Here is a 26,558-nt window from a genome sequence, read left to right as displayed (position 1 = left end):
GATGACAGAGACATCACTGGGCTAGCCTTTCCATTATCCTCCTCTTCCACCCCAGCAAAGGCTTTTCCCCTTTAGGAGCAGGGATAGGTGGCTATGCACCACTTAATTGCCCTACATGCAAATAATTTCTATGTACTCAGTGAAATATATCTGTACCATATCAATGTGCAGATTTATTTCTATCATTTTATCTAAAGTGCAACATTTCCAGGAGCTGATTATAAGCATGTGAAAGAAGCCTTAGTTGCTATTTTTTCAAACTCCAATCAATTCACAGGGATGATTAGATTCAACTATTGAGGGAAGAGTTGACGTAATCTACCCAAACGTGTGCCTGAGTCATCGCTGAAAATGTGTGTATCCACGGACTGATGTATCCCGCCTTGTTGTTTCTTTCCCTTTTAATTAGCAATCTTCTCCTCTTGTTTTTTTTTTTTTTTTCTTTTTCCCTCCCCATCCATTTAAGATTTCTATCATGGAAAATATCCCTGCAAGCAGTAACCACTATTTGAATGGTGAAATCAGCAGCACAGCAAACATGGTTCTTAATGAGGTGAGACCTGTTGCCTCCTCAGTCTTGTAAGAAATATTTGTGAACATACGTATTTTAAATGTTAGGAAAGACTGTGTGTAAAAGGTATATTGACTCCACCTTTTACAGATTGGAAAGATTGGTGCAATTCTGTTCCAACATATTACTTTTTCAAAGGATCATTTTATAGCCATTTTCTTTTTCTATTACTTCATTATTCTTGCTTCTTTATTTAGACTCTTTGCCATGCAAATATTATTTAAGCCTTGCTCAGCTAATGTAGTGATTTTTAAATGTTTTAATGTTCCATTTGACATTCCCGCTGGTCCCATTTCTTGTGCTGAAAATGTATTAATTCCCATATCTATATATATGTATATACATTTTTTGCCAGTCAGAGGTACAAAGAGACATTTTCTGTGCATACATTAGAGAAGTTATTACAGGTAGATGATAGAAGAAGAGAGAGAAAGCAGGGAGATAAAAAGGCAAATAAGAAATTGAGAAATATATAAACCAAAAGCAAATGAAAGTTAGAATTTCAAAATATGGAAAGAGCAAGAAAGATGTAAGAAATTCTCAAGGTAAAAGAAATATATGGGGAAAAAAGTGAAGCAAATTTAGTGACAGAAAAAAATAAACAGCCAAATAAAATCATAACCAAATAAATCATCCGAGTAAAGAGGAAAAGAATCAGATTATGGACTGACAGCAAATCATAAATGAAAACAGCAAAGAAAGCGTACTGCTAGTGCTGGGTCATTTCAATTTAACTGAAAAGCTCTATTTCCTATATTGTCAGCCATATTTTTTTCTAATTTTACCAAAAATATTATCTTCCAAGTATTATTCTTATTAATGTTCTCTTCATTTCTGTAGGAGGCATAAAAATAACAGATGAGTGTGGGAACATAAGCTGTGTGGTTAGTGAGGCAGGGGTGATAATTAGAACATGCTGTACTATGCAGTAAACAAAGCTATTATGAACGAGAGGGTTCTTTATAGAGTGTTTAAAAAGAGGATGGAAATAATATACTTTTCCTTGACTGGCTTAAAAGCTCAGCTGGTTACTACCCTGAGAAATCAAAAAAACGGTTGGAGTTAATCGGCCACTGGATTTGGACTCCAGTTAAATGCATCCACAAATATTATTGATATATGTCTTAAGCCATATAAAACTTTTTCCTTTCCTGTCCAAAACTTTTCATTTTTGAACTAAATCTCAACAATTTCTACTCAATAAAGCTTCATAATTTTTGAACCCATTATTTAAGCTTGTTTTTTAGTAATTTTTGATAATTGTGATTTGGAGTTCTCAGAATGTGCAATACTATTTGTAATTTCTGATCTTACCTCGAATCTTCTAGTTCTATTTCCATTTATCTAGGTCAAATAAGTCTCTGATTTGGAAACTATACCTAGTCTTTACTAACTATATTAGTCAGGATTCTCCAGAGAGACAGAACTAATAGGAGATGGGTAGGTAGGTAGGTAGGTAGGTAGGTAGATGAAGAGGATTTATTAGAGAAACTTGCTCACTTGATTAAGTGGAGACTGAGAAATCCCATGATTGGCCATCAGCAAGATGGAGAACCAGGGAAGCTGGTAGCATGACTGAGTTCAAGTCCAGAAGTTTCAGAACCAGTGAAGCTGATGATGTAACTCTCAGTCCAAGGGTGAAGGCCTGAGAAGCTAGGGGTCCACTGGTGCAGTTCCTAGAGTCCAAAGGCCAAAGGAACTAGAACCAAGAGAAGGAGAAGGGTGTTCCAGCTCCAGAATAAAGAAAGAGCAGATTTGCCATTCCTCTGCCTTTCTTTCTTTCTTTCTTTCTTTTTTTTTTTTTAATTTTTGAGATGGAATTTCACTCTTGTTGCCCAGGCTGGAGTGCAATGGCGCAATCTCGGCTCACCACAACCTCCACCTCCCAGGTTCAATTCTCCTGCCTCAGCCTCCCGAGTAGCTGGGATTACAAGCATGTGCCACCATGCCCAGCTAATTTTGTATATTTAGTAAAGACGGGGTTTCTCCATGTTTGTCCTGACCTCAAGTGATCCACCCACCTCAGCCTCCCAAAGTGCTGGGATTACAGGTGTGAGCCACCATGCCCAGCCTCCTCTGCCTTTTTTTCTATCCAGACTGTCTGGATAGACTGGATGGTGCTCATCCACTTTGGAGGAGGTTAGATCTTCCTTACTCGGTTCACTAATTCAAATGCCCATATCATCTGGAAACACCCTCACAGACATACCTTGAAATAATGCTGTATCAGCTACCTGGGTATCTCTTAGTTCACTCAAGTTGACACCTAAAATTAACTATCACACTAAGTAATTCTAATATGATTATATGACTATATTTGGAAAGGTTTTTTCAAAGCTACATCAAATTTATAAAATACTACAAAATGCTTTTTCTTTCTTCAGAATACCCCATAAACCACGGTTATATTAAAAAAAAAACTTGCATTATATTTTTTGCCATCTCATCTAGGTCCATGCTCCCCATTTGTTTCAGATGCAAGTTCTCTTAGTTACTATAAAATACTGTAGTAGTGTTTGACCCCAAACAAATAGAAGAGAATAATTATTCACTAAACTAAATGGTATAATTTGAATATGTCCCTCAAAATTCGCATGTTGGAAACATAATTGCCATTATAATTGTATTAAGAGGTGGCGTTTTTAAAAGGTGATTAGCTCATGAGGCCTCTGCCCTTATCAGTGAATTAATGCTGTTATTGTAAGAGGGATTCGTTGTCATGGGAGTGGGATCCAGAAAAAAGGGTGGGGTTCTGCCCAATTTTCTCTATTTCACATGCCCACTTGCCCTTCTGCCATGGGATAATTCAGTACAAAAGCCCTTGCCAGATGCTGGCACCACACTCTTGTACTTCCCAGCCTCCAGAACTGTGAAAAATGAACTCTTTTATTTATATATTAACCAGTCTGTGGTATTCTGTCATAGCAGAAAATGGACTAAAACACTAACAAACCCCAATAATCCAAAATTGTGCATAGTGCTCATTTTGTCAAATTTCTTTCCTTGGTAAGCATTGCTTAATCACTTATTTGGTTTAATCACCATGGTCTGGAGATAAAGTGATACAAATATGTGCTTTCTTTGACCAAAAGCTCTAGGAAAGAACAGTAAGATAATTATACTCACCAATGCAACAAACTATAAACTAGGTCTGAAAATGGTTTAGCAACATGGATAACAGGTAACAGTTGCAGATGGCCTCATAAGAGAGGGTAGACTTTAACTGACAAGTGGAAATGCAGAGACAGATCTCCAAGTTACTTTTTAAACAAGGAAATAAACATTACTGCCTTCAAATGCAGAGTTTTAAGGCCTGCCACTTGTAAGAAGGAGTAGAGAAATTCAGCCTGATTTTATTGAGGTATTCATGTATGTGGCCAGCACTGGCCTTGGTTCTAGGGATAGGAAGAGAAGTAAACCATGGTCCTTACCTCTACAGAGCTGACCGTCTTCCAGGCGTGGTGGAGAACGACTTCTAAGCAGTCAAGCCCACTGAAAGTAGATGGAGCTAGAGTAGAGGCATGCACAGAGCATCACAGGCCCAGAGCAAAGATGATAGATTGTCAAGAATGAGGTGTCTTGGGGATTCACTTGATTGCATTGGTCTCCTGACTTGTTTTCTTGCTTCTGCTATTGCCTTTATGATCTATTCTCTGCATAGCAGTCAAAGTGATCCTTCTGAAAACTTAATGCTAGTAATATTATCCATTGGCTGCAAATCTTACAGTGGCTTCTGTCCTCCTAGAACATAATTCAGAGGCCTTAGCCTGGTGTCACATCCCCTGAGATCTGGCCTCTGATAACTCTCCAGCTGCAATTTCCTTTTCTTTCTTTTTTACTGCAGGGGATATTGGAAAACTTTCCCTTTGACCTCTTGAAAGTTCGTTGTAAAAAGGCAGGTTAATAGGAGAAAAAGAATACAAATTTATTAACATGTATTGGGGGGAGAACCACAAAGTGAATAAATACCCCAACTCCCCAGTGAAGTACAGAAGCTAATATGCCCTTTTTCATAGGGGATGGGGAGATGGAGAATGTAGATAATTCTTTTGAGAAGCAGTAAGTGATTATTAGGGAGAATGAATGAACCAGGGAGACAGAAATTAACTTGCAAAATGATTCTCTTTGGAATTCGAATGAATCCAAGAGGCAGGCATTATTTTGTGGAACAAATTATAAGATCTTAAAGAAAGGGAAGATAGTTGACACCTTTATACCACCTAGAGATTACAGAAAGAGTAGGGGCTTAGATAATGGTAAAATAAGTTACAGTAGCAAAACAGGTTATGGGAGGGAGAGAAGAGGAGGCCTGGCTAGCAAAGATGGTCTTGTTAAACATATGAAATTTCGTAGGGAGCATCCTCAGAGAGAATAGATGGTAAATGCTTCTTTCAGACCTTTAAGGTGTCAGAATCTCAATTAATCTTTCCTAGATCCAGAAAAGGTGAGGCCTTCAGAGAAAGGCTGGCTGTATCAATGCAGATTTTCTTTACAATTGCAAATCTCCCCTACAAAAGACAGCTTTTCAGCTATTTTTACATGTCCAGCTTTTCTAAATAACCATCTAGAAATATGTCAAATATATTTTGAGGTAAAATAGTTTGGTTTTTATTCATGACCAAGAGGCTTTTTGCTACTCTTCCAGTTCAGTTCATTCATGCTGTTGGGACCTTGTTCCACATTCCTGCTGCAAGACTAAACTTCCTTTCACCTTTTTTAGGTGTCTATTCAAATGTCTCCTACTTGGAGAGAACTTCCCTAACCAGAATGCTTCCAACAGAATTCTTCTATCCCTTCTTCTTTCTCTATCCCTGAAACGGTTTTCTCTTTTTTCTATATCCTTTATTACCACCTAATGTTATTTTATTTATTAATGCGCTTGCTTCATGTCTGTTTTTGAACACAGAATGCAAGCTCCATGAGGGCAGGGACTTCATCAGTCTTGTTCACTGAAATATCCCCAATCTCTAGAATAGTGCCTGTCACATAAAAGATCTTCAATAAATATTTTTAAATGAATGAAAGAAATTGGAAGTGAATTTCTAAGAAAAATTGTAGTTAGTGGTTAAAAATGATTAGCAAATAAAATTTTCATTTAATCTGGATCTTTGTCCAAAAATGAACACTTTCTTCCATGAGTCTTTCCTCATGAGGTGGGATTTTAAAAAGACATTTAAGCAAATTCTAAGTGTTCATATTGTAAGAGGAAATCCATGCATGCATTAGGCACAGATTTGGATTCAGTGAGCCCAAGGTCCTTCTGATATTAATGGTTCATGATTCTATACATAAAATTATCTAATCACAAGAGGCCTATGGTCTAATATGAGATATTTAAAACTTTCAGAAGGCAATCATTTCTTGGGATGTTAATTTTTGTGATAAATAAAAAGTGATTCAAATACATTCTAAAAAATTTGGATTAAGTAAATTGAAATAAGCTCCTTGATAGAATGAACTTAACTATGAATGGGCATTGTTAATTTTGAAAAAAAGAATAACATGTATAACATTAACCAGTTTATTTGAATGAGAATATATTGGTTGCAGAACAACTTATATACTTTAGGAAACACTTTTTCTAACAAAACAAGTAAAATTGATGGGACTTAGCAAATGTGCAAAGTGTAGAAAATGTGTTCTCTGTTCCACATCTTGGTTTTCTGAGTACCTTTCCACCACCTTTCAGTGCCCTCTTACCTAAAGCAGCTCAGAATTTCAACCTTCTCTGCATTTCAGATATTATGAAGAGCAATCTGATAAACATTCTCCCCCACCCCCACCTGCCTCCCAACGTTGTCTGTGTAGGAGAGAACAAATGTGTGCTCAGCTTGGGGACAGAGTTCCTCTTGGTGGGGAGAGGTCACCATTCCACTTATTTTTGTTTCCATGCACCAATTCTGACTGCTCTGCCTCTCCCCCATTACTATTAACAACAGCTGAAATAGAAGGATTGCTTTTAGTAGTGAAGACACAATGAAATGAATTTGGGAGGCTTGCCAAACATCTCCTCTTTCTCAGCCTCCACTGAGATTTTTTGCTACCAGCTATGGAGAAGGTCAGGAGAGAAAGGCATGATGATAAACTCACTTGTAAAATTGTTCTAACAAAGCATCTGTGAGCTACTGCTTGATCAAAATGACAGACATCAATCAGAATAATAACTTCAAATATGAGATTTTCAATTAGTGAGTGAACATAAATAAATGTGTCTGGAAAATCAGCATAAGGAATTTTAGACAAAGACAGCCCATATATAACAAGAGAGAGGAGGGCAGCAGGGAAAAGGTATACTATTCAGCAAATGCAAAATAGCCCCCCCCCAGAACACAGAGTCAAAGACCTAGAGAAATCAGCATGCAGATCAACAAAGACTTATGCACACTTATCCTTGAGTGATGCTTTTGAGCTCATGTACCTTATTAGAGGTCTGCAAAGAAGGCTAGCTTCCATTTAATAAGGGGCAGAATAAACCTTCCTGGGATGCTTAACGTCGTTTCCCAGACCTCCCTTACCAAATGCAGTAAGTCAGACAAATTATCAAAATAGAAAGTCTAGCACACAGAGGGGATACTCTGTTGGAGTGTGAAAGAAAGAAGAAGAATGTTAGGAAGGTCAGGGAATTTTCCAAAATGTTGACTTTGGCTTTTCAGCTGACTAAATAATCCAGAGTTTACCTCATGGTGTCTGACAGCAGAATAAAAAGTGATTAATGCAACCAAGACCTATAGAGGGCAACGGGCTTACTTTTCAAGCACAAACAAGGAAGGAGAAGGAGATGATGCTTGGCTGGTGGTGTGCTTCACACACTATACAGCTACTCTAATTATAACAACAACAGTAACAAAATAAAACCTTCCAAACTCTATGTATATTCCACCTTTCATCAGAAAGCCACCAAAGTCTTTTCAAACAATAACTCATTAGTCTTTACAATACCCTTGTGAAAAGAGTTAGGTATGTATATGTTATTAGCACTTTGCATTTCCATTCTATTTATCCTCTAAGGAGCTCCAAGTAGGGGTGCATTCAGACTGTAAAGCAGAAACCACTTCAAATTGATAGATAGTTTGAGAGGAGGGATTTGCCGTGGCTGTGAATGTGCTCTTTCAGCAGAAAACAAAACAAAAAAAAAGTATTTTGTGGAAGGGAAAGAAGGAAAAAGGAAATGAGTAGGTATCTGCCTTGATGATTCTTTGATTTTTTTTTCTCATATCTGTGTAACAAATTGCTCTAATTTCAGCCACAGAACACTAGGTTACACTGAGGGGAGTCTCAACCCACTTGTCCCATCTTAAAGAAGTAGAAAGCTGACTTTTAGGTCCTTTTCTTCCATAACTAGTCCGGTGTACATGTGTATTTCTCTAGTTTTTGGTAGTAAGTAGCCTATCATGGTTCAAGAAACTTCTTCTTTTTTTTTTTTTGAGACGGAGTTTCGCTCTGTTGCCCAGGCTGGAGGCGCGATCTCGGCTCACTGCAAGCTCCGCCTCCCGGGCTCACGCCATTCTCCTGCCTCAGCCTCCCGAGTAGCTGGGACTACAGGCGCCCGCCACTACGACTGGCTAATTTTTTTGTATTTTTAGTAGAGATGGGGTTTCACCGTGTTCGCCAGGATGGTCTCGATCTCCTGACCTCGAGATCCGCCCGTCTTGGCCTCCCACAGTGCTGGGATTACAGGCGTGAGCCACTGCGCCCGGCCGAAACTTCTTTATTTTATTTAATTTATCTTATTTTAGGCAGGGTCTTGCTCTGTCACCCAGGCTGGAGTGCAGTGGCGCGATCTTGGCTCACTGTGGCCTCAACCTCCTGGGCTCAAGCAATCCTCCCACCTCAGCTTCCCAAGTAGCTGGGACTATAGGCACATGCCACCCCGCCCATCTAATTTTTGTGTTTTTTTGTAAAGACAGGGTTTTGCCTTGTTGCCCAGGCTGATTTCGAACTCCTGAGCTGAAGCGATCTGCCCACCTTGGCCTCCCAAGGCGTGAGCCACAACGACCGGCCTAAGAAACGTCAGGCATTGCTCATTTCACGCTGAATGCCCAGGATCCTGGGTAGACACTCCTGGCTCTTAGCTGGGAAAAGCAGGTGAGGGCCTGAAAAGGTTGAATTATAACCACTGTAGACATTCTGCTTTGTATCTAATGGCTACGCTTTTCTTAAGGAATTTTGCCTCACTGGTGTTCAAATTAAATGATCCTTTCCAATATGCAACTTCTCCAGGAAGTTTCTTAGATATTTCCTATGATCTCATTTTCTTAACAAAAAAAAGAATGAGAAATGTTTAGAATGATGCAGATGAATCCTCAGTTTGGTTAAATGGTTTTATCAAATATTCAGTAAGAATTTTTTAAACCCTATGATTTGAGGATACAATGTAAGATATATAAAATAATGGCCACAAAACAGCACAGGATTATCATATGTACAGAAATAAATGAATATAACCAGTAATCAGTGATCTAAGCTAATATCATAGACTAATAGGAAAAAGAGTTCTTGGAATATGCTAGCAGTTTCTCATGTGTCATGGTAGAGAGTTCTTTTTGTGATGCTGTTTCTGACTTGAGAAGTCAGGTCATTCTTTTAGACTGTACTGATTTATGATTTCTTTTTTATTATGTATCATGAAAATTTTAAAACTTGAAGAACTGTGTTCTATTACCCAGATTTATCAAAAGTAAAATTGTTTTGAGGACTATAATATTGCAAATTCAATTGAAACGACCTTTACTGTTCCTTAACTCATTTTGCTCTTTTCTTCCCCTGGGGTAACCACTGTCTTTTATTTGGTGAGTATCTTCACATTTGTGCTTTTATACTTTTATTATTTATGCATATGTCCAAATACAACACTTGGGATTGTTTTGGATTTAAAAATTTTATGCAACAGGCATTTTACAATGCAAATGATCTTGCTTTTTAAGCCAATATTATCCTTTTAAGATAATTTTGATAATGTAGATATCGTTCATCATGTTTTGATATTTATAAGAGTTTTAATCAGGCAATATTTCAATTAGATAGAAGTATGTACAAAAGTAATAAACTATATCTCTGAATGAACAACTCGGTATTAACACATGGAAATCTTTTTGCTGTATTTTAGATTTCTCTCTTCCTTACTTTTTCTTTCTTTAATACTAGGAAACATGACTGATAGAGTAAATCCTCACCTTTCATCCCTTTCCTTCTCTCATTCCCTAGATGTAACCATTACTCTGAAGTTAATATGTGTCACTTCCATGCGTGTTTTTACAATTTTATTATTAATGTATCATTCTGCAAATAATGTAATTTACGAGTATTTATAGTATGTTATCAAATTCAACTATATTTAAAATATTCGTATACACAACTAGTTTGAAAGAATTTTACAGTGAGCGCCTACATACCTTTTACTTAGATTTATCAACATTTTGCTGTTCTGGCTTTATTACACACCCATTAATACATATTCGTTTTTGGATGCATCTCAGACTAAATTGCAGAAATCACTTACGTGTTCTTTTGCAATTGCATTTTTACTCATTATATTTAGTTGATTTGTTTTAACTGTTGGTAAGTAATTGATTAAAAGAGTAAACATTTACCTACATCTACTAGTGGTTGGAAATTATATGGACTATAATTTTTTGCTGTTATTAATAATAGTGAAATATAATTTCACGTCATTCCTTGTGTAACTGCATATTTTTTTTAAATCATGTAGGTGCAGAAATTGAATGGCAGGTCATAGAGCATGTGTGATTTTACTTTTCCTATGTATTGATAAATTGCTTTCCAAGATAGCTTTACCAGTTTATATTTCAACATGTCACTATTAGAGTTCCCATTTACCCACAGCCATCCAAACACTTGAAGTTGTCACCTTTTAAAATTCTATCAATCTAATGGCTTTCAAGTAATCAAATAATCACATTGTTTTAATTGACATTTTCCTCATAAAGGGTAAGGTCCAATATGTTTTTAATGTTAGACATTTGCTTTTGTTCTTTGTGGAACTTTATGTTCAGATCCTTTCTCATTTTTCTATTGCACATTTATTTTTCTGATTGACTTATAGGTATAAATTATATATCGTGCAATGTAAGCTAATGTCATATATTCACTCAGTATTTTTTCTAATGTGGGGTTTTAATTTTATTTGAAATGTATTCTTTATATGAAGCTTTAATTTTATACATCTCTAGTTGTGTTTTTTATACCTTGTTAAAGATGTTCTTAAAATTTTCAGTATAGTAAAATTTTCCCTGTATTTTCTTCCAAAAGTTTCTAAGTTCGGCTTTTAGCACATAGGCCTTTTCCATGTGAAACTGATTTAGGTCTATTTTGCAACTCAGGGATCTATATTTATTTTTTACCAGTGAATAGCTATTTTCCAAACGATATTTGCTACATTGTCTCCCACTGGCTTTTAATACCTTTTTTGTCATGCATCAAATTTTCACATACAAGTGGGTCTAAGATTGTTTTTCCATTCTGCTCTGTCGTTATAATATGTCTCCACTGCTCCAGCATTACAGTATTTTAATAAATCTTGCTAAATAATAAGACAAGTTTTTATTCCAGCTCCTTCTTTCTTTTTCTTCTAGAGTATGCCTTGTCCTTTATCCTTCCAAATAATTCATGGGTCAAGGTCTTCAAAACACTCTTTTACAATTTTATTTGTAATTAGATTAAACTTATATGAAATTACAGTTGAAATCAACATATTTTATGCAATTAACAAAATCTTATTCGAAGTTCTTCAAAATTGTAAATGTTTCCTAAATTTTCATATGTCATTTATGATATCTTTTGTTAGATTTATTTGTAAGTGCCTTTTCACTGTTGTTGTCATTTTAATGGTATCCTTTGTCATTACTTTACAGATGCATGATTGCCAATGTGTAAGGCTGTTAAAAAAATCATAGTTTTTTTAAGATAAATCTTGTCTAGAGCAATGTTGCTGCTCATGCTCATTCACAGGTTATAACAGACGGTTCTTTGCAATCAATATGGCTTTATCATAAAGTTTTAAGTCATCTGTTTAATTTGGCAATTCATTAGCTATTCTTTATTAACTTAAGGATATGCTCTTCTATTCTCATGTTACTATAACTTTTTGTTTATCATTGATAAGTCTTATTTGATTCAATTTGTCGTCTGCATCTATTGAGATATTCTCAATATCATTGCCCTTTAATCTGTTCATAAAGAACAGTAGGTTTTCTTACATTAAACCATCATTGTATTACTTTGTATAAACCCTAGTTCTTTTATTATGATGCTGAATGTAGTTTTTAAGTTTTTATTGCTTTTTAAATTTTATATTCATGTTCATGGTAACATTGGTCGATCATCATAGTTTCCTACACTTTTTCTCACTCAGTCTTAATAAAAGTTCTCCTGGCTTTATGAAACAAATTGGGTATCCCTGTAAGACATGGCTTACATATGCCTGTAAATCAATCTGAGTATAATACGTATAAAATTGGGCAGTGAAAAAAGGAAGAGGGAATTGTTGATTGTTATTTCCATAATCTGTAATACATTGATTTTATTTACTTTGTCTCTTTGACTTTATTTTTGCAGTTTATACGTTTCTTTCAGGTTGTCCGTTTCATTTTTCACCAAATGTATTGGTATAAACTTGTTCATAGTTTTAACTATGATTTTAGAAAATTAATACTCTATTTGTAGTTCTTTTTATTTGTAATATTATTTAGTTGAGCAATTTTTTATTTCTTGAACAGCCTTGCTAGAGTTTTAAAATCCTTGGTTAATCCTTTTGTTAATTGTTTATAGGAAAAAACTCAATTTTATTATTTATTATATTGTTGAGGTTTTTTGTTTCCCATTTCATTTGTATGTGCTTTAATTGTTATTTTTCTCCTTTTTATTGTTTGTATTAATTCTATTATTTTTCTGGCTTTATCAGTTAAAAGTTTATTCATACATTGCCAATCTTTGTTTATATTAAACAGAGAGTTTGGAGCCATATATTTACATTTATATTTAAATTTAAATACCATTATAACTCAAAAAGTTTGTTTATTGATTTATTTGCTAATTACTTGTAAATACTATCTTATTTCTATTTTTCCTTTAATTCAGAACTTATATAGGTTTATACACTTAAAACATTCTAAACTTTCTTCATTATCCAATTTTACATTGTTCATAGCTAAACTTACTAAGATGCTGTCAGAAAATATGGCTGATATGACATTAATTATTTAAAACATAGGCCGAGTACACTGGCACATGCCTGTTACCCTAGCACTTTCGGATGCCGAGGTGGGCGGATTGTTTAAGCTCAGGAGTTCAAGAACAGCCTAAGCAACATGGTGAAACCTCGTCTCTACAAAAAATACAAAAATGAGTCAGGCATGGTGATACACACCGGTGGTCCCAACTATTAGGGAGGCTGAGGTAGGAGGGTCACCTGCGCCCAGGAGACTGAGGCTGCAGTGAGCTGAGATCACACCACTGCACTGCAGCGCAGGTAACAGAGCAAGACCTTGTCTCAAAATAAATAAATAAATAAAATAAAATAAAATAAAATGTGTAGAAACTTCTTTTCCTCCTTAGAATGTAATCAAATTTTTAAAAAGTGTTCCATGTATATTTGAAGAAGTCTATTTTATGAGCATAGAGTTTTACAAATATTTATTAAAAAGTTTGAAATTGACATAGATGTAGATGGGTATATTCAAATTTGTTAATATGCTTATTTTAATCATTTAGATGTTGACTTTTTATCTGCTTGATCTTTGAGTATCTAAATATATATATTAAAATATTTGGTATAAAAATTTATTTTTCTAATTATATTTTTGCTTCATATATTTTGACATAAAGAGTATTCATGCCTACAGTTGTTATATATTATCAGAATTGCTCCTTTTATCACTATATCACTACTCTCTGCTGTATGACATATGTTGTATGACATTAATGTAACTATATTCTTATAAAGCATTCCTTTGGTTATTGTCTTTCATATTATCTGTTTTATTTTTACCTCTTTTTCTCACTTTTAATAATTCTATGTCATTTTGTTTTAATGTATTTTTTTTTCTTTTTTTGAGATGGAGTCTCACTCTGTTGCCCAGGCTGGAGTGCAGTGGCGTGATCTCAGCTCACTGCAAGCTCTGCCTCCAGGGTTCACACCATTCTCCTGCCTCAGCCTCCCGAGTAGCTGGGACTACAGGTGCCCCCCACCATGCCCGGCTAATTTTTTGTATTTTTAGTAGAGACGGGGTTTCACCATGTTAGCCAGGACGGTCTCCATCTCCTGACCTCGTGATCTGCCCGCCACGGCCTCCCAAAGTGCTGGGATTACAGGCGTGAGCCACCGCGCCTGGCCCCTGTTTTAATGTATCTTTTAAAACAGCATAATAAAGATTTTAATACTGTATCACATTTTCTGATATTAATAAGAAAGCTTAATTTCTTTATATTTATTGGAGTTCTTGATATATTTGAAATATTTCTACCATACCTAGTGTTTTCAGTTTATAATATTTTTCTTTTTTACATTTTTATTTTCCTTCCAATGTTTATTTAATTATCAGAATTTTATTTATTTCCTTTGTTTTTCTTTCCTCTTCTGGTTTGGAAGCACTGCATTATATTTTTATTATTTCTAGTGTTTGGCCATAAATATATAGGTACATTATACATAGATTATATTGTTACTGGAAGGAAGATCGTGAGTGAGAGTTGTCCAGGTCCTTGGTGTTTTGAACAAAGGATTGAACAAAATGCACAAAGTAACAGGAAGGAAGCAGGGAAAGCAGGAAGCAAAAAAGCACTCCACAGGGTGGGAGTAGGCCCTAGCCTGCAGCTCAAAGGGCCTGGGTACAAAGTTTTCTAGGTTTTAAGTACTCCTTTTGAGGTCCCTAAGGGTCCTTTATCCCTTATCTGGATAAAGGATTTGGTCTATGGCTAATTTAAAGACTGAGGTGAATTGGTGCCCTATGCAGATGAAGGGATGGCTTATCCTTGGGCCGCTGCCGATCCAGGACACTTTCCCATTCCCTCTGTGATGTGGTGGAAGCGGGAGGGTTGCAGAGAGAGTAGCCTTTGATCCTTTGTTACTTGGGCAGGGGGAGATGGGGTTTTTCCTTTTGGTTGAGCTTTAGGAAGTCGGTGTTAATTGGCCTTAGATTCCCTGCCCCCGAGACCTTGGTGTTTTCCTTTTATTCAGCTTTAGGAAATCAGAACGAATTGGCCTTAAGTTCCCTGCCTCCAGACCCTATGCTCTTGCCTCAATAACTCTTTATTAACAATCTAATTTATTATTGGTTTCTCTTTCAAAATACATGGACAGTCTTATGTTTTAATAACAGATTGAAAAAAACTCCCAAATATTCTTATTGTTTTTAATCTAGAGCCTCAGTTCTGTCTTTTAAAATATACAATATAGTATTACTTATTTCTTATATCTTTTTTTTTTTTTTTTTTGAGGCGGAGTCTCGCTCTGTCACCCAGGCTGGAGTGCAGTGGCGAGATCTCGGCTCACTGCAACCTCTGCCTCCTAGCTTCAAGCGATTCTCCTGCATCAACCTGACAAGCAGCTGGGACTACAGGTGCCTGCCACCACACCTGCTAATTTTTGTATTTTTAGTAAAGATGAGGTTTCATCATGTTGGCCAGGCTGGTCTCAAACTCCTGACCTCAAGTGATCTGCCCACCTTCGCCTCCCAAAGTGCTGGGATTACAGGCATGAGCAACTGCTCCCAGCTACTTATACCATAAAGTTAAATAATTTACAACATATCTATGTCAATATTTACCATTTTTGTAGGATCTTACCTTACCCCTTGCTAAAGTTCATTCTTCACTTGAGATTTCCTTAAAGACCTATGTGTAGTTTTTTGTTTATTTGGTTGGTTTTTTTTTTTTTTTTTAAGATGGAATCTTGCCCTGCTGCCCAGGCTGGAGTGCAGTGTCTCTGCTCACTACAACCTCCGCTTCCCGGGTTCAAGCAATTCTCCTGCCTCAGCCTCCTGACTAGCCAGGATTACAGGCACCTGCCACTATGCCCACCTAATTTTTCTATTTTTAATAGAGACAGGGTTTCACCATGTTGGCCAGGTTGGTCTCGAACTCCTCACTCAGGTGATCCACCTGCCTCGGCCTCCCAAAGTGCTGGGATTACAGGTGTGAGCCACTGCTCCCAGCTCCTTATTTCTTATATCTTAAAGTTAAATAATTTATAACATATCTATGTCAATATTTACCATTTTTTTAGGATATTACTTTGTCCCTTGCTAAAGTTCATTCTTCACTTGAGATTTCCTTGAAGACCTATGTGTAGTTTGTTTTCTTTGTTTGTTTGTTTGTTTTTTGAAGGAGTCTCATTCTGTTGCCCAGGCTGAAGTGCAGTGGTGCGATCTTGGCTCACTGCAATCTGTGCCTCCTGGGTCCAAGCGATTCCCCTGCCTCAGCCTCCTGAGTAGCTGGGATTACAGGCGCCCACCACCATACCCAGCTAATTTTTGTATTTTTAGTAGAGACAGGGTTTTGCCATGTTGGCCAGGCTGATCTCGAACTCCTCACCTCAGGTGATCCACCTGCCTCGGCTTCCCAAAGTGTTGGGATTGCAGGCGTGAGCCACCGTGCCTGGCCTATGTGTAGTTCACTCAGTATTTGCGTAAGACAAAACATAGCTATTTTGTTAAGTTTTCAATAATGCTGTTTATACAACTGTAGACTGATGAGTGTTTTTCATTCACCCATTCAACATTATTACTCATTATTGTGTGGCATCTCCCACAGGCAATGAAAAGCCTGTTCTCAGTCCTATTGCAGACTCTGTGTATAATATCTGCTTTATTTTGCTGGTCTTTTTAAACTTTGATATTCATTATTTTTACTATTATCTGTCTAGGGGTCAATTCCCTTTTTTATATCCCATTTTTTATTTTTCATAAACTTTCAGTTTTTAGACTTGAGCTTGAATTTCTTCAATTTGAAAACATTCAGCAGCTGTGCTTCGGGTGTTGCCTTTTCTCATTCGGTTTAATCCTGTCTTTGAGAACTGCCATTATAAGTAACCACGTTCCAAGGCCACTTGCTACGATAAACATGTGGCCATGATAGTTATAATATCAAAGGGAGAGAGGATGAGGTATGCGTTGACTCACCTTGCCATCTGGGCTGTAGTCTGTTTTTCTCTGTAGCATTATTTCTCCTGTTGTCTGGTTAGGGCAACAAGGTTTTTACAGAATGTAACCCCCATCCTTTGTTTCACCTGTTTCTAATTGCTGTATCCAAGATAGGGTGCTTGAAAGAACAGGATGCTGGCTTTGATTCTGATTCTTCCATTTGCTGCAAAGGGATACTCTAATCTGCAAAAAGAGGCTACAACAAGGTGTTCTGATGAGCATAGGACAATAACTGGGTTTGTGTCCATTTCCACATCTGTAGTATAGTCATGCATTATTTCTTAACTAATATGACTCTTATGATATTAAATAGGTTGATATTTTTAATGTGCTTGAAAGAATGTTTCCAGGTTCTATCCTTTCTTCCCCACACACCTCTATCCTCTCACACTCCATATCTTACAAACATTATTTCCTAAGTCTCTCAAATCCCCATCTGCTATCTACCTACCTCTGCTTTAGCGTAGACTTTCGTTATTGCTCACTGGACCACTGTAATAATTTCCTAAACTGCCTTCATGCCTCCAGCTTCATCTCAGTTGAATCCATCCTCCACAATGTCACCAAAATTCTTTCTGAACTGAAAATCTGTTAACATTACTATTATTCAAAATTTTCTTGTGGATTCTAATCACTGTCACGTACCTTAGTGTTACCTATATTAGCTTCTGGCCTTGTTTCTGCAAACTCCTCTCAAACTATGATTTTCTACTTACCTCTCTTTTTGATTCTGTTGATCTGTATTCAGTTCCCTAATTGTTTATGTTCTGTCTGTCCTCTGCTTGTGTCCATGTTGTTCCCATTTGGTACACCCTACCCAACCATGGCCACTTGGCTAATCATCACTCATTTCCCAAAGGTCAATGCCAGCAGCTCCTCTTCCTGACAGTGTTTCTAATCTCAATCTCCAGGCTGGGGTTGAGAAGCCTCGTTCATGTTGGGTAAGTGCAGATACTGTGGCACTTACTCCTCTGTATTGTGATTTTGTCACAAAGGTCATTTTGTTGCTTCTTTCATTGATTCTAAGGTGAACTCCTTGAGGGTAGGAACCAAATGCTTCTAATCTCTATGTCCAAAAAGTAACCACTTAGCACACAGTGAGACAGCTTAACAAATATTTGCTAAATTCGGGAATGAGTGATTCACTTAATGAATTTCAATAAATAATTCACATTGAGGCTTGTGGAATAAAGATGGCTACTATTAAAGAATTAGGATCCTTTAAGACTTATTTTTAATATTACCATATACTTTAAAAAGTAAGAAGTGAGCACCCCCCTGGTGATCAGCAGTTTGCTAGCAGGCATATTGAGTCACATAAAGGATATAAGATAATTTTGGGTTCTCATGATGCTAAGAGACGTTAAAAGAAACAGTTAAATTTTTCTATAGTAAAATACAGGTTGTTATTTTGAGCCTTAACGTCCCCAACAATTTTGTGAAATTCTGATTATGTTAGAGTCCTAGCCTTTTTCATAGATCTACTCCCTTGAGGTAAATGCTTAATAAAGATATGGCCACCCCTACCTCTGCCTGCCCACCCACCTTTGTTGCCTTCCCTCTGTACCCTCTAACACAGTATGGTCACCCTTAGCCCTTTGGTTCATGCGTTCTATTCCTATTAATTTCAGAAAATGGCAACTGCCAAAGCAATAAGAGTGAATTTAATTTAAAAAGTGCAATCATGTTCTGGCTTGTGCTGAACTGGACTTGCAAGTATTTGTGACTGTGATTTAGCATTATTTCTGGGAAGAGAGTCTCCCTGTTTAATACTAATAGTCTTCCCAGGAAGTTTCATTAGAGTGAACTACAATTTTTATTGCTCAGGATTTAACAAACTCCAATCTAAAGTCTCAGTGCCACTTTTGTCCAGGCTCCCAGTCTCAGATGAAATTCTACATTCTAACAATGTCAGCCCAGGACTCAGTGCATCACCCAGGTTTCTTTGCTGAATCTCATAGACCAGAGACCTCACGCCTCTTCTCTTCTCATGTGCACCTTTCTCCTGAAATTTCTCTGCTCAACACTCCTGACAACAACCTGTCTGCAGATGCACCAGCAGCTGCTGCTGCTGAAAAATGGGCTTGTCTCTCTCACGGGGGCTATGATTTCTGGCATATGCATGCCTCCTACTGTCTGTTTGGTTTTAAAGCAATTTTCGGCACACCTGCTTGCTTGAACTTTACTGACAAGCCCTCTCAAGAGTTCACTGAAGAAAAAAATATCCGTTTCCTAGGTACTTCCTTGTAATTCTAAATTTCACTTTAAATCTCCCAGTAAAGTGTTTACCCCTGTGAATGGAGAGACAATCTGTGTTGAGACAGTCCCGCTGCCTCAGGCAGGATCTCATCAGCTCTCATATCACAGCAGATAGAGAAAGGGATGATCCATTAGGGCAATAAGGCCAACTTGTTCCTACCACCAAAATTGTTCCTTAGAGTGCATTTGCTACTGCCATGTCCAGTCTGGATTTTACTGTCACCTACGAAATTACATCTCACTTAAAAAATTCTCCAATTAGATGGTTCTGCTCTTTTGGTTTTGACTCTACCAGCTTTTTTTTTTTTTTTTTTTTTTTTTTTGAGTCAATCTCTTAGAAATACCACTCAGTTCATTTTTACTCTAGTTTCTAGACTTACCTTACAGGAGTTCTCCATAATGTTGCCCTTTTGATTATTGTCTTTAAGATTCACCATTTAGTCTATCCATGGGTTATGCAAAAAGTGGATATTTCATCTGATTGTAAACAACCAACCAGCAACTGAAAAACAAACAAACTTTTTTTTTTTTCTCTTCTTTTGATTTAGGGGCCTTGATCTTAAGGTAATTGTCTCAATGTTCCAGGTAGTCCCTGTGTGACCATAGCATTGCTCAGTGTCAGAAACCACTTCTGATTATTGCTCCTGTGGAACTGGCAGGTGCTCTCAATTGTAGCCAAGGTTTTTAGGTAAACTCATCTCAAGCATTGCAAAGCAAGTGAATTTGGGAGTAAATGTACATTTCTAAAGCAGGTTCGAGTCAGCTAAACTTCATGCAAAATAATAAGAAACAGTGATCTACATGCAATTGTAGGAAATTTCATTAATATCATGAAGGTAATGTGAGTATGGCTCATGAAAGATATCTCGAAACCCAAACCAATAAGCATTATAAAAGGAGGTGATGGGTGGACATGGATGGGCTTTTGGATTTAGAATGCTGTCACAATGTCCAAAAAAAAGCAACATAAATATACAGGAGAAGAAGCAAGACAGAGTCCACACAGGACAAAAGCCAGTGATATGAATTCCTTGCATTTAGAATTTGGCCAATGACGTGATCGTTATTTAAATAAATATAACTACTTTTTATTTGACACATATGAATTTTCTTTTCTGCTCTACAACATTATGAAATAGCTGTTCCTTTGATGGGCAAAACAGAAAGTTGAAATAATATTGGCCAAACAACTACTAAGTGTCATATTTACTTAAAATAAACACTGGACGTTGGTATACAATGATGCAGTGGATATTATTATCCCTGATGAGCTCTGAGTAAGCTTATAATCAACGATGGTCAAGCTACTCAGTGAATGAGTCGGGATATGAACTCAGGCAATTCTGATTTTAAAGCCAATGCTCTTTACATTCTGTCTCAAGGCCCCTGTGGCTTCCATTTCTGGCTAAAGCATAACATAACCTCAGCCACTAAAATCACATTGCCGTTGGTGCCTCCCTCATTCTCTCTTCATCTTCTTTTATTCTGTTTCTATGCCTGTACAAAAAGGCAGCTGCCCTGGGAATGGACTCTGTAAGGACACCAGATGCATTCACACTCCAGCTCTGCGTCATGCATGCTCTATGAACCTGGGCAAGCAAAGTAACCTCTCTGAAACTCAGGTTTGTCCTCTGTAATGTGGGAATAAAAATCTTGAGCTAGGCCTGCTGAGAGATTAAGCACCCAGTAGACAATAGGTGCGAAGCAATTATTAATTCCCTTCTCTCTCCCTGTCAATTTGCTGGCTCCAGATTGGATACAATCTTCCTGCTTTGACCTTGAGTCTCCCTCCTTACAAAATTCAATTCCATTTACTGAGCATCTGAACGTAATTGGCACCTAATGAATACATGTTGAGTGACTGAAAGACCTCTTCAAGGCTCAAATGTCCTCAGGAATCTGAAGCCCAGCCTGAGCCTTGTGAAGATCTTTGTAACCGCCTTATATCCCCACACTGGTTTATGCACATTCATTATCGTTTACCATATTGGCTTATAGTTTTTCTTAATACATCGTAAGTTTCTCAAGAACAAGAACTATGTCTTACTTTTATTTGTAAACTTAGCTATTACAAGATATCCTGAATATTTATTTGACAAATTACTATTCGAAAGATTTAAGTTGAATGATTATTCTAATATCAGTAGTTAACACTGATTAATCTTGCCTGTAATATTAATTCCTAGAAGTATTTGAAAATATGATGAAGGCATTAAAAAGGATAGTGCTCACTTCAGCAACACATATACTGAAAACAATACAGAAGGCTGGGCACAGTGGCTCAGGCCTGTAATCCCAGCACTTTGGGAGGCTGAGGCGGGTGGATCACGAGGTCAGGAGTTCAAGACCAACTTGACCAACATGGTGAAACCCTATCTCTACTAAAAATACAAAAATTAGCCGGTGTGGTGGTGTGTACCTGTAATCCCAGCTACTCAGGAGGCTGAGGCAGGAGAATCGCTTGTACCCGGGAGGCGGAGGTTGCAGTGAGCCAAGACTGCGCCACTGCACTCCAGCCTGGGCAACAGAGTGAGACACCATCTCAAAAAAAAAAAAAAAATACAGAAAAGATTAGTATGGCCCCTGTCCAAGGATAACACACAAATGTGTAAAGTATTCCATAGTTTTAGCCAAGATATGGAATCAAACTAAGTGTTCATCAGCAGATGAATAGATAAAGAAAATGTGGTATATGTACACAATGGAATACTATTTAGTCATACAAAAGAGTGAAATTCAGTCATTTGCAGCAATATGGATGATCATGGAAGACATTATGTTAAGTAAAATAATTCAAGCACAGAAAGGTAAATATCATGTTTTCCCTCACAAACAGAAGGTTAAAAAGTTGGTTTCATAGAAGTAGAGTCTAGAATAATGGTTATTTATTTATTTTTTGAGACAGAGTCTCACTCTGTCACCCAGGCTGGAGTGCAGTGGCACGATCTCAGCTCACTGCACCTCTGCCTCCTGGGTTCAAGCAGTTCTCCTGCCTCAGTCTCCCGGGTATCTGGGATTACAGGCAAGCGCCACCACATCTGGCTAATTTTCGTATTTTTAGTAGAGATGGGGTTTCACCATGCTGGCCAGGCTGGTCTCGAACTCCTGCCCTTGTGATCCACCGGCCTCGGCCTCCCAAAGTGCTGGGATTACAGGCATGAGCCTCTGCACCTGGCCCAGAGTCTAAAATGATGGTTATTAAAAGCAAGGAAGGGTTGGGTCAGGAGATATGGAGAGATTGGTTAATGGAAACAAAATTTCAGCTAGACAGGGGAAATAAGTTCTAGTCTTCTAAAACATGGTAGGGTGACTAACAATTTATTTTATATATATATATTATATATAAAATATATATATTATATAATATAAAAATATATATTATATATATTATATATTATATATTATATAATATATAAATAATATATATAATATATAATGTATATAATATATATTATGTATATAATATATATTATATATAATATATAATATATATTATATACATAATATATATTATATACATAATATATATATAATATATAAATATATATTTTATATATATATATATATATTTTTTTTTTTCTGTAGAGATGGAGTCTCACTCTATCACCCAGGCTGGAATGCAGTGGCGCAATCTCGACTCCTGCAACCTCCGCCTCCCAGGTTCAAGCAGTTCTCCTGCCTCGGCCTCCCGAGTAGCTGGGACTACAGGCACATGCTGCCATGCCTGGCTAATTTCTTTTGTATATATATTTTTAATAATTAGAAGAGAGGATTTTGAGTGTTCCCAACACCAAGAAAAGATAAATGTTTTAGGTGGGGGATATGCTAATTACTCTAATTTGATCATTACACATTGTATATATCAAAATATCTCTCTGTACACCATAAACATATATAACTATTAAATGTCCATTTAAAAATGGTACAACCACTTTGGACAATAATTTGGCAGTTTCTTATAAAATTAAACCTACAGTTATCATATGGCCTAGAGATTCCTCTCTTATGTATTTACACAAGAGAAATGAAAACATGCCCACAAAAGCACTTATATATAAGTATGTTTATTGCAGTTTTGTTCATAACCAAACATAAAAAAATTGCAAATATTCATGAACCAGTGAATAGTTCCAAGTTGTGGTATGACGATGCAATATGTACTCTTTAATGAAAAAAAGGAACAAGCTACTGATACACAGCTTAACATGGATTCAGAAATGTTATGTTGTGTGAAAGAAACCAGACATAAAAGAGAACATAGAACATACTTTATAGTTCTCTTAATATGACATTACAGAAATCAAAACAGCAGTTGCCTCAGAGATGGTATGGAGTGGAATATAGCGGTAACGGGTGGGAAGGGAATGCTCTAGGGTGATGAATACATTATGTATCTTCATTGGGGACTGATTGTGTGGGTGTATACCTTTCTCAAAATTCATTGAACTATATACTTAATTGAACTGTACACTTGTATTTTATTGGATGTAAATTATACCTCAACTTAAAAGATAATATACAATTCAGAAAACAGAAGGATCTATGGAATAGATCTACAATGTAGAGCTAACCAAACTAATATACCCATATTCTGATGATCACCTAGCCAGAATATGGGTATATTAGTTTTCTTAGCTCTACATCATAGATCTATTCCATATTTGTGCAAAAGTTATATTTTGAACGGTCTCATGTTTAATGATTTATACCAGAAATGTGTTGGGGTGGATAATCTACAGATATCTCTATGGTAGGTTGGTTTAGAAAATGAAGCATTTTAAAAGGTAAATGACTCTCTAATTAACCATGTAGTAAATATTGTGCATAAGATATATACACATTATATATATAATATACATATGTGTATATATGCCCATATAATACATTAAAAATATATATATATATATTTTTTTGTAGCCCAGAGGTCCTTTATTTTTTTTTTTAACACCTATTATGCCATGAATTCATAGGGAATAGGTTCCAGCAGCTCAGGCTCCTTCCCATTGGTTCTCACAAAGTGTGCTTCTCTGGGTGGAGCAGGCTGGCGCTTTAGTTGAACCCAGGTGCCTTTCTCTTTGGCTTCTTTCTTTTTCTGATCATTTTCCTTCACGTGTTTCAGGAAGCTATCTCGGCTCTTAGAGTGCTTGATGTGCTCAATACGCACATTAATTCTCTTGGCAAGAATCTTGCCCTTGTTTGTTTACAACAATGCCAACAGCATTCTGGGTAACATTGTAGACTCTTCCAGTTTTGCCATGGTAACACTTGTGGGGCATTCCTTTTTGAACAGTACCCATTCCCTTGATGTCTACAATATCACCTTTCTTATAGATTCGCATATATGTGGCCAAAGGAACAACTCCATGTTTTCTAAAAGGCCTAGAGAACATATATCGGGTGCCTCTCCTCTTTCCCTTTGTGTTCGTCATTTTGGCGAATTACTGGAAGATGGCGGTTCCGGCCGAAAGGACAAAAAAAAAAAATATATATATATATATATATATATTTTGACCAAAGACAAGCAAAACAAAATAAAAGAAAACATACCCCCCTACCTGGTGAGGGCTCTCACATTCTCACATTTTGGATCTGGCTGGTGGTCTTGGTATTGCTGATTTTTTAGGTGGTCCCTGAAAGCAGATGCCTCTGTTTGTATTTCCTTAGGAAACTCCAGAATAGGATAAGCTTAGAAAACCACCACTGTACCCTGGAAGACATAAATTAGCTTCGGAATAGGGATAGCACTCAGTTATCTCCTTTAAAAGGGGGCCTGCCAACCTCGTCTAACTGTTGTTGTAAGAATTCTTTAAATGGTAAGAGCATTGCATAAACAGGAGCATTCATTGCAATATCGGCTTTGACCTCAACTCAACCCTCTTCCCCTTTCAAAACCACTGAAGAACATTTTACTCCATTTATAAAATATGAAAGGGAACTTTTAAGGTTGTTACTTTCTAATTTTCCCAACTCATTCTCTTCATCCTGTCCCTGGTGGCTCAGGACAACTTCCTACCTCGCATTGCCTCTCATTCACCTCTAACCATTCCCTTAGATGTTAGCTGATAATTACATAATACCTTTACTGGTTCTCTCAGGCTTGTTTTCAGTTTTAAATTAATTATGAAAGTCCCTCAAGTAGCATTTCACCTCCTAAATGTGGCCCTGCCATCCTGGGATCCCCTGCGGAAAGTGGCTGATGGCTTTGCCCATTCAGAAACTTGGCTATGCCAAAGGGACACTCTGTCTCTGACAGGACAGCAGTTCTCTTTGGGCTGAGCCGAGGGTGGGACATGACAGAAGTCAAGGCTGATTTCTGTTTCCCTTGAAAACACTGGTCAGAATGGAGAGGCTGCCCCATTTAGTGAGCTTGAGAGGATGACTCATCCCTGGGAAAACTCATTACTTTCCCAGAACCTTGATCTGTTCCCAAGTTCTCCTTTTTTGTGGCAAATATAAAGTAGTTAGAACTCCCACACACCTTTCCTTCAGTGTCTCTGAAAATCATTCAGCCCTGTTCAGGGTTTCGCCAGTGATGAAAAGCTTATCCTACATATTTTCAGATAGCAAATGTCATAGAACACACATAATGTGACTACCTATTGCACTGACATTCGTATTTAGTACTCAAAGGCGAGCCATTTCTGAGGGAGGGAGCCCGGTTTGCTCTGTAATGCCCTGAGACAGTCCTGTATCTCCTGCTGCGGCTCCTGACAGATCTTATAAAAGATCGTAAATTACTATCTGTTGAAATATATGAATTTAATGAATTCCATTAACGCACACCTGCACAGAAGAGATTTCAGGAGCCCAAAGATATGATCAGTCAAACAGCTTTAATAGTTATTAATTACAGAAGCAGACTATTTATCCCCTGCCTACATAGAAATCTGCAAGTAGTGTAATACTCACACTTCAAGGCTTTCTGGATGGAAGAGAAAATGGGCTTTGGTTGAAAGGATCAAATACTTATTTTAGCTGATGCATTTACATGCTGGGAGTTTTATATTTATATAGGAGAGAGCAGTCACTACTTTTATATGTAGATTTTAAGAAATTTAATGTCATGAGAGTTTTTTTTTTTTTTTTTTTTAAGAATTATAAAAAAGGCTTTGGCCAATATTTAAAATAGGCCACTTATTTTTGCTTCTACATGCATGAACATCCAAATGTTTAGATCAAAACCTAAACTAACCATTTAGGAAAGTCCAAATCAAAGTCTTCTATGTAGTCTTCATAATATATCCATTGAAATGGTTGGGCAGGTGGCATACATGAGGTTTCCAGGAAGAGTAGCCTTGATCCACTTATCTGCGTTCTAGGGACAAATATCTCACCATCTTTACCTAGTCATATGAATAATGACAGAAGTTAATATTTATCATGTTATATGCCTGATGGAAAACTCTATAAAAGAAACTGTTATTATTCCCCTTTTATAGATAAAGAAATTAGGGCACAGGAAGGCGAAGGATGCTACCCTTGATCCCACACCTAGGGTTTGGATACAAGGTGCCTATTGCTTGACTCCATACCCTTAACCACTGTGTAATGCTGCCTTCCAACCATTCTAA

The 26,558-nt window shown here is 37.0% G+C and overlaps 2 pseudogenes; one reads left to right on the top strand and one right to left on the bottom strand.

Moving 5' to 3' along the window:
- Window positions 1-21,517: 21,517 nt before the first annotated feature.
- On the top strand, window positions 21,518-21,615 carry LOC112129978 (U6 spliceosomal RNA; annotated as a pseudogene).
- Window positions 21,616-23,893: 2,278 nt separating this feature from the next.
- LOC100444321 (large ribosomal subunit protein eL21-like) lies at window positions 23,894-24,457 on the bottom strand (annotated as a pseudogene).
- Between the last annotated feature and the right edge of the window lie 2,101 nt (window positions 24,458-26,558).

This window comes from Pongo abelii, chromosome 17 (assembly GCF_028885655.2).
Source record: "Pongo abelii isolate AG06213 chromosome 17, NHGRI_mPonAbe1-v2.0_pri, whole genome shotgun sequence".
NCBI lineage: Eukaryota > Metazoa > Chordata > Mammalia > Primates > Hominidae > Pongo > Pongo abelii.
The sequence above is the reverse complement of the archived record's forward strand: the minus strand, read 5'-3'. Positions and strand labels throughout refer to the sequence as shown.